This window comes from Cupressus sempervirens, chromosome 8 (assembly GCF_028749045.1).
Source record: "Cupressus sempervirens isolate cs-2001-9-10 chromosome 8, ASM2874904v1, whole genome shotgun sequence".
NCBI classification, from domain to species: domain Eukaryota; kingdom Viridiplantae; phylum Streptophyta; class Pinopsida; order Cupressales; family Cupressaceae; genus Cupressus; species Cupressus sempervirens.
In genome coordinates this window covers 782218393-782229070 of record NC_143125.1, presented here as the reverse complement: position 1 = coordinate 782229070, position 10678 = coordinate 782218393, and positions in this window count along the sequence as shown.

Below are 10678 nucleotides of genomic sequence, written 5' to 3'. Positions count from 1 at the left end.
ATTCCCCAATAAGGTTACTCTATTCTATAAAAAGATGCTCAGGTTGTTGTAAGAAAGCAATATAATAATTAAATTGTGCTGACTAGAAGTGAGGATGGAAGATTATTAAAATTAAATGGCACTCCCACTCTTTCTAAATTTTTTGCATATCTTATAGAGGAAGGTAACCTATCTACTACTATGTTGTGGCATGCAAGATTAGGTCATATATGTTATGATAAAATTCATATCATGAAAAAGAATGGTGTTGATGGCTTACCTATTTTGCCTAAATGTGTTGAAAAGTGTGAAGCATGCATTCTTGCCAAGCAACATAGAAATTCTTTCCCTTGATCCAATTGGAGGGCATAGAGAAAATTACAGGTTATCCATTTAGATTTATGTGGGCCTTTACCAATAACTTTTGTGGGAGGATCTAAGTATTTTATGTTGTTCATTAATGATTATAGTCGTATGACTTGGATTTATTTCTTGTAGTAAAAATCAGAAGCTTTTGAAACTTTTAAAAGATTTCATGTTATGATTGAAAATCAGGCTCAATGTAAAATTGGTACTCTCCGAACAGACAGTGGTGTCCAAAATTTACTTCTCTCATTTTTAAAGATTATCTATGTCAACATGGGATTCAACATCATCTCACTGTACTAGGTACTCCTCAAAAAAATGGAGTTGTTGAATGAATTAATAGAACCATCATGAGTATGGTTAGAGCAATGTTATACTTTAAAGGAATCAAGTTGTATTTTTCGGCTGAAGCAACAAGAGCTAGATTTTATCTTCATAATAGGTCTCCATCATCGTTACTTCACCAAGAAATTCCATATGAGGTTTGGTTCGGATATCCCCCTTCTATTCAACATCTTAGAATTTTTGGGTCCACTTGCTATGCTTTAATTCCTAAAGACAAAAGAAGTAAGTTGTAACATCATAGTTTTAAATGCATCTTTCTTGGATATTCTAAATCCTCTAAAGCCTATAGGTTGTATGATGAAGCTAATAAAAAACTCATCATTACATGTGATGTAGCATTTTGTGAAACTTCTAAAAATTTTGAAGATTTTGAATTTCAACATCTAGAAGAACTATCAAAATCTTCTCTTTGGAAAGAAAATTCTTATGAGATTATACATTCTAAGGGGGGGGGGGGCAACTTATTTAGCCTCACCTTTAATGGATTCACATGTTGCATCTATACCTCAAAATCAAGCTGATCCATCTATGAATGAACAAGAAAAAAACTCCATCAACCAAATGAGCCTAAAATTTTTAAACCATTGGAAACTACTACAACTTCTTTTGTGCAACCAAAATCTTCTCATAAGTGGGAAAAACAACTCCAACAAACTCTAAAAGACTTAAGACCTAATGAAATAGGGAAAATGGCTACAAGAAGTTCTTACAAGGTGAGGCTAGCAGCTCAATCCAATATTATAGCTAATATAGAGTATATTGATGAACTTAATCTTGCAAGTGACTTTGAACCAAATTCCTATATTGAAGCTAAAGATAGTGAAGTTTGAAGGCAGGATATGTAGGATGAGTATGATGCCTTAATAAAAAATGGCACATGGGAGTTGATTGATCCACCACTTGGTTGTTAGCCTATTGGTTGCAAGTGGATTTTTAGAAATAAATATAAAGCAGATGGCACCCTTGAAAAACATAAAGCTTGAATTTTTGTGAAAGGATATTCTCAAAAAAAGGGAATAGATTTTGTTGAAACATTTGCACCTATAGAAAAATGGACAACCATCTGTTCTTTGTTAAGTCTTGTAGCTCAAAATGGGTGGAAAATTCACCAAATGGACATGAAAATTGCATTCTTAAATGGTGATTTCAAAGAAACTATCTATATGACTCAACCTGAAGGGTATGTCAACAATGGGAAAGAACATTAGGTATGCAGGCTCAAAAAATCTTTATATGGTTTGAAACAAGCTCCTCAGGCTTGGTATGAAAAACTTACTGAGCATTTGTTGAAGTTGAATTTCTAGCATTTTGAGTTTGATGATGCAACACTTTTTATTAAAAGACTGATAACATTATTATCTATCTTGTTGTTTATGTGGATGACTTATTTATCACTAGTAGTGATTAAAGTACTATGCAAGATGTGAAAAAATAATTGAAGCAAGTTTTTGATATGACTGATTTAGGTCATCTTCATTACTATTTAGGTATTGACATGATTCAAAAACCTTATTCTGTTTTTATTACCTAGCAAAAATACATTGGTGATCTTTTGCAAAAGTTTGGCATGACTAATTGCAAACCACTTAGTACTCCCATGGAGAAAAATATCAAACTCACATTAGATGACTCCTTGACATTGGTTGATGCAACTTTATATAGGAAACTTGTTGGTAGTTTGATCTATGCCACAACCACTTGTCTAGATATTTCTTTTGTTGTTGGAGTTCTTTCAAGGTTTATGCAACAACCCCACCAAGCTCATTAGTCAGTTGGTAAAAGGATTCTTCAGTATCTAAAAGGCACTCAACACTATGGGCTGAAATACTCTAGAACAAAAGAGTTTTCTTTGATTGGATATTCAGATTCATATTATGCAGGTGACTCAACAGATGGTAAATCTACTACTAGTTTTTTAATGCACCTTGGGTCTCGTGCAATTTCTTGGAAATCTAATCAGTCCTAGCTGTTTCTTCTTCTAAAGCTAAATATATTGCAGCATCTAAAGCAACTCAGGAAATTTTATGGCTTAGAAGGATTCTTGAAGACTTGCAAACACCACAGGTTTCCTCAACACCACTCCTCATTGACAATCAATCTGCTATCAAAATGGCTAAAAATCCAATATTTAATGATCACACCAAGCACATCAACACAAAGTATCATTTGATTCGGCATCATGTAAAAGATGGCAATATACAGCTGAAATATTGTCCCACTGCAGATTAGCTAGCAAACATTTTTACCAAGGCATTGGGCAGAGAAAAGTTTGAAAAGTCTAGAGGAATGCTTAGTTTAATCCCTTTAGATTAAGGGGGGGATGTTAATATTAATCTTTAGGTTTCTTACACTCTAAATATTAGATTAGGTTTTCTTTTGTATTAGTTTATTTGTTATAGTTTGTTTTTAGTTTCGACAGTTTTGTATGACAGTTTATAACTGTTATTGCCATCTCTTTAATAATTTTTCTTTATTATTTTTTTTGTGAAAAGGAACATCAAATAATAAATGGTTTCCACTTTCTACATATTTATCTTGTTTTTCAATCTGGGCCAACATTTGCTGCATTTGAGAACTTTTATAAATATAAACAACAATTCTATATTGCTCTTGATTGCTTTCCATTCTCTACCAATTCCTTTCCTTTTAATGTCTGAATTTATGATGCTCTCCATATACTATGAAAATGTGTTGGCATTCTAATTGTCATGTTTAATATTTAACCCTAGTCAAATGCTTTTATCGGCTCCATAATTTTCATCTTACAAGGTTTTATTTGTGCCAAAAAAAATTATTAGATAATCAATTGTTGCAGATTACATTTTAGCTTTAGTGAAATAGATGAATTTTTAAAATGTTCTAAAACATTATCCATTCAAAGATACTAATAATTTTTTTTAAAAAACTTTTTAAAAAAAAAATTACAATAACAATTTACAACTTCTTCTAAACTATGACAAACTAGTCAACTAAATGACCATCTTTTTTTAACAAAAAAAAAACTATCAAATATTGTAATAGATTTAAAACATTAATTCATAAACCAATCAAAATTTTATAGTGCATTTTATATATGTGTGTGTCTTCATTTTACATTTTAATTCTCCAAAAACAATTAGCTATTATTTTAAAAATATATGTTAATAGGATGAAAAACATATTATTAAATATCTTTTACTATTTTCTATAAATAATCCAACATAATATTTATTGGATGTAAACTATTTACTTTATAAACTCTTTTTTTAAAAAAAATTCTCTATACTATTTTAAATTGCATACTACTAGTTATAAATAAGTAAAAATGTGAATATATAAACTGAATTCAAATTTTAAAAAGAAAAAATTTAATATCTATGCTTGTTTAAAAACAAGAGGCAAGTACTTGGCGACTCAATGACACTTGTTGTACTTGACATAGGCAATGTACTATTGCATTCACATCTATGCAATTAAGCAATAGTTGTGCACTCATGAGCCAATCATTAATTAATATTTTTTTCCCTTTGATTAATACTATACTTTCCATAAATATTTATTAATTTAAAATGTTATATAATTCATTTATTTCAATTATGATTGGCTCAATCAATTTACAAGATTTTTGCAAGATTTTAGAATTGGTTAAATATTTTAATGTAGTTTTTTAATTAATACATTATTACTAATGACTTTTCATTTTCATAAACATATTTAATACAAGAATTAGTTTTGTGTTGGGTGGAAACCATTACAAAAAGACATATATTCCTTTGGACTCATAAAAGTTATCACTTTCCTCTTATTGTACTTGTTGTAGGCAATGTACTATTGCATTCAGTTCAACTCAATTAATCAATAGTTTTGCACTCATCGATCAATCATAGATAAGCAGGTGTTTCTTAATTACATATTTCTAAAGTTTCCATAAAAATTTATTAATTAGAAATATTATATAAATGACTTATTTGAATTATGATTGGCTCAATCAATTTGGTCTTATAAGACCCCTTTTCTCAGAGCCATACTCCATAATCACCTTTTCTCGCAAGATTTTAGGATTATAATCTTAATATCAAATTTAAATATTTTACAAACTATTTATCTAATTTTTTCATCAATGTTTCAATTAATATGTGTTTTATTTTAATTAAGCTATTAAATTCTTTTAAATGACACAAATTATATTATATTTTAAAATTTTATTTCTCTATTTTAACTTTGCCATTTAATGAATATAATCTATTCCTTAAATTCATTTATAAATATTTTCTTATTTTACCAAAAACATCACAACTCAATTCAAATTAAATTTATAATAAAATATTATTTTAAAATTTTTTATTTTATAATCCATTTTATAATATTAAAATTATATATTATATAATGAAAAAAAATATTATTTCTCTATTTTTTTTTATCTATGATTAATTATTATAATATTCAACAGTTATTTCTATTACAATTATTTTAGTGCAAGTACATGCCACTTGTTTGTAATAGGTGAATATGACATAAATGTCATGGGTGAATATGCCAAATCTTTACACTAATATTAAAAAATTAATCAAGAGTAGTGTAATTTCATATTTTGCATATCGGGGTCAAATTAGTTAAAATGATAACTAGTCTTGATCATATTAAATTAAGCTTAAATACTTATCTAATTATAATATTCATTCGTTATTACATATATTGTAAATATTTTCGGGGACTATTTTATTATTTTACATTACTAATAACCATTCTAATATTTATTAAATTTTACTAATTATTAACAATTAACATTGTTAAAATAATAAATTAACTTATTATACACATAAGTACAATTAAATGAATAAATTTATAAAGCTACTAGTATTATTTATATTTTTTAATGATTTTAAATCTTAGTAAATAGAATAAAATAATATATACAAGAAAAAATTCAAACAAATCATTTATACTATAGTTATTTTAGTTACATTCTAATTATTTTTCAAACTAAATTAAATTATTTTTTATTTTTAAATTATAATGAGAAATACATGCCATTATATGATACTTATTCATGTACTAAACTCATGCTGAAAACTTGTTGCAAAACAGTGACAATTAAATCCAGCAATATTCTAAGTTTAAAAAGAAAAAATTGATTAAAGATTTTATAAATAGACAGCTCCTGCAAATTCTTAAAAGTTTCGAATATTACTGTGTCCATTAATGAAAAGAACATATTTGGTACACATCTAATTGAACTCTCCCAATATTTATTCCACATATTGGTAAAACAGTTTGTTAGAAGGTTTCATGTGATCTTGGGAAGCTATTTCAATGGGGTTGAATTCAGAAATCGTTATTATAAGTTGATTTGCAAAATTTCTTTTGTATCAGTTTGGGGACTGAAATTCATGCAAAGAAACTATGAATGGCAGTATGTCCTACTCTAGAAGCACGCCTTCTGTTGAAGTAGTATTTCTCACATACAAAAATAAACACTCTTTCAGCTGTCATGGACAGATCTCCCCCACGTTCTACTTTTTAGGTCAACTTCTTCCTCTGGAAACCCTTATTAATTCAGCTCACTATTCTTTTTAATTGAATAAGAGATATTTTGTATTTCGAATTTATGTCACAGATCAGACATTGAGCATTTGCCACTGATACGATTCAAAGGTGAGACTGACACTTCTCGGTGATGAAATGTGAGTGGAAACAGTCACATTTCACGGATTGAGTCTCCATAGTATAATCGTTTTCTGATAATCAGTTGTCACATGATTTGAATGTATTATACTTTTTTCTATCACAAAAAAGTGAGTGGAAATAGTCACATCTCATCAATTTTGTTTGAATTTAACAAATTGATTTGACAGATTCTGAGTTTTTTCCATATAAATAATTTTATCTACCATTTAACTGTAGAGAAAATTGAAACATACCACTATCTCAAAATATCAGTAATAAAAAGAGTTCTCATACAATTTAACTTCTTCCAACTTATTTTATTCTATAAATTAACTTTGATAATTCTTGAATGATCATTAAACATTTGATGTTGTTTTGACCATAACATAATTTTGGACAATTACCAAGATAATATTTAAATATGATCATATAAAATCCAACTCCAGAATCCACCATAAATAAACAAATGATTAGATATATATATAAAATAATTACAAAACAAAATTGATAGAATTTTACTTTCTCATTTTGGATGTGGACTTCTGTCATGATTAGGTTAAAATCCCCTGGTTTTTCCCCCACCGACTCTGCATCTCAGATCCAACCTTAGGTTCATTAGAAATTCATCGATATTGTCGTGTCATGATACACAACGATGCCTTCGAAATTAACGAATATCCCCACATCTTATTGCTACAAGATAGTCGGTGGTATGTTCGAGTTAAGGAAAATACGATATTATTGACTAGAACATGTTATATGGGAGGACAGATTTTTTATCACTTTAATATTGTTTTTAACAATACAGTTAATAGAGAGAGACTCCTCTCTACAATAAAGTGTATATTAGATTTAAAATACTTATTCTAATCTTTTTTAATCTTGTAGTTATTGAAAATAGTAAAATTTGCTTCTATTTTATTAATTATATTAACCTAAACAATCAAATATTCACCATAGAGTTCTCATCGTTTTGTAGTAGGTGTCTTAGGAGGATCAAAGATCTTGCAATAATGCCCTCATTCACATGATTTCAAGGGAGGAAGGAATGATTGTGTTTAGTGTGCAAGGACAATGAGTAGATATATACTAAAATACAAGAGTTCATCATTACCCTTCAATGAATAAGAAATTGTTGAGCGACACACTGGTAATAAAGTAAAGACATTGAATATAAGAGCTTGGGTTAGCAGTATTAAATGGTAAACAATTTTTTTCCTTTGGATCGAAGGAGATCAACAATGTAGATTCAAAGTTAGTGGTTGACCCTTCTAAACATTACACAAGCAACATTCATTGTGAACTAAAAAGGTACATGAGCCAAATGAATCAATTAATTTCAGTGGATCATTTTGCAGGAAAAGCTAAAAGAATTGAATTGGTGTGTATGGAGATTTAAACAAGTTGTTTATTTTTCACTCATGAAGTTGAAGTCTCATTATAGGTTCATTAATTTTGTCTTGAAGTAAATGAATGCTAGTACATTTAATTATTTACTATTAATCAAGCTAATTAAATAAAATGCATTATATTTACAAAAGTTCAACATACTTGATCAATTTAGAAAATGTGATGATAGCAATTTTGAGTAACTCTATTATATGATTAATAATAAAAAAAAAAATTTACCATGTAAGATTTAATCTACATGATTGTAAACTAATGATCATTTATCGAAGGATTGCAGTTTTTACACATTTATATTTTTTGAAACATCAAAATTTTTCAGTTGTCATAGTTTGACCATGATGGTATGAATACATTTCTAATGCATAGCATCTTGGGCTCTTGGAAATCTTGCATCACCAAAAAAATATTTCTTACTGGTTTGTATGGTGCTTTATTTCATTTGGACAATTTTTAATATTTTAGGTAGTGATCAATCTAATAGGCTCATTAATTTATATGATCCTTATGGTGTGTTCTATATATTCTACTGAACCTTTGTCTTCCTTTGCATCACATTTTGTTCCTTCTTGAATAATTTATCACAAGATTGGTTTGATCCTATTTTGTTCTTCTTGTTCTAACTACAAGGTGATGATCTAGCTTATGATGGTGTTTCATGATCAAAAAAGATAATTGGTACATTGTTATATATGTTCTTATATATATAGTACCACACTTTTAACCTTTTCTAATCCTTTATTTCAAATAACTAAAAATGAATTCCATGCATGTAAATACATAAAATAGCCATAAAGTAAACACATGCAATAACACATAACACCAGATTTGGTAACCCATAAACCCTCTAGGAATGAGAAGGTAAAACTGGGGTGAGGATGATACCCACAAAAATCATTGTAGCAATAATTATTTGACCACTTCTGATGGTCTGCCTTGTTAAAGGCTTTACACTATATCAATAGTGATCTAATTAGAGGATTTACAAACACTTACATGAAGTGTCACCCTATTAAATGATTTACAATAGGCTATTAAGCCCACCTAATACAATAGAATTTTCAATCACCTTCTCCAATAGTTGTTAAGCTAACCTATCAATATAGGATTTCCAACTTCTAATGCAATGGCAAGAAAGTATTAGAACAATGAACCTAACTGTATGCAATCTCTAATTGCTAGATTCAGGCACTTGATTTGCTCTCTCTGATCTTGATCCTCTGAGATCTAATTTCTTCTTGTGTCCCTTGTCCCTTGTGTTGTTCTGATTTAATTGGATAAGAAATTGCTACTCTATTCCTTTAAGTCTTTCCTTCTTTACATTGAATTTTTCTATAGTCTCCCTATACACAATTCTCTACCACATACGTAATGAAGTTTTCAACCTCCTTTTTAAAGATTGTAAAGACTTAGGGTTAGGTATGGATCTATGATCCATATTGAATCTCAAGTTCTCGCTCATTCCTTGCATTTTTATCATTGGTTGCATGCCTTCTCCATTTTTCTGATTGGCTGCATCCTTATGCTTTTTCTCTTTCAAAATCCTTCTATGTCGGCTCACAAAATGGTTTACATTTGAGTTTTTAAGGGCACAAACTCATATGTTGATTATGTGCTACTAAGTACATATACTATCCTAGATTGCTCGGCACCTATTTACACTCTGTCTCACTCGACATCTATATGATTTTGATTCACTTGGCATATGAAGCATTCTAACTTGCTTGTCATTAACTGTGACTCAGCACCTATATGTCACTTGGCACTTATATACTACTTGGCACCTAAAGTCACTCGACACTTGTTGAAATACTAGCTCAGAACACATTGTGGCTCAACATACATAGTGTACTTAGCTTCAATGTATAAAGTGGTTAAGTGTGTTGACACTCAAATGTAAAAACCATCTAAGGACCAACAGTCTCCCCCTTTGACATGAGTGTCCAAAAAACTTAACTAGACATTGCTAATCTATCCTTCTGAGTACCTTATCCACAAAATTTCAAAATTGTTCAAAATTTGTTCAAAATACCTTAACTCCCCCTGAGCTAGATTGTGCCTTGACATTTTTGAAATCAAAATTCTACACTAAATGTGCCTGATACTCTTCATTTTCTACCCTGTACCTGTGTTCTGTACCTGAGTCTCTGTATCTGATCTATTAGAGCTTATGGAATTTCTACATTCTGCATCAGAGCTATTTGCCAAAATTTTGTATCTCCCCCTCTTGGTTATCAAAATTTATAGATATTCTCCCACTTTGATATATCTTCTTACTGCTATTTCTCTCCCTATCTTATTATCTCCCCCTTTTTGACACTTATGTCAAACGGCTCTAAGGAGTAATACCATACTTAGCCAAAAAATTACTAGTCACCTCCATTATTGTTTTCAGAGCTGCATCCCAATTTTCGAAAGAAATGTTAAGTGATTTACACTAGATGGTAGTCTCTACAACAAGGTGTACAAGTCCATCAAGTGTATAAAGATTTGGATCTTTCTTTAAAAGTATTTCAGCATAAACGTGTTCCTTGTGGAGGACTTCTAAATGTGGGGTTATGGAGGACTAAATTTGCATAAGTTTGGCCTTAATATTAGCTTCCTCTATTGTTAGTACAACTAACTCCCTTTGTGTGTGAAGTGATTATGCAAAATGCTTCTCACTCTGAGCTAGATCTCTAGGTAATATCATGCTAGAGATTTTCAAGTTTCTTTCCAAGCTCATTATTCTTTGGTTCATTTGTTGTGTAAAATTGGAAAAGTCACACAACTTCCTATATAATGAAAAAATGTTTTCAAGGACAATTTTGACCTTATCTATTTTCTTGGTCAATTCAACTTGTTCAACTACAATTCCACTTGATATCTTCTCATTCACTTTTCCTTGAAACTTTCTCTATGACCATTCCATGAGTTTAACATTGGTATCCTGGTC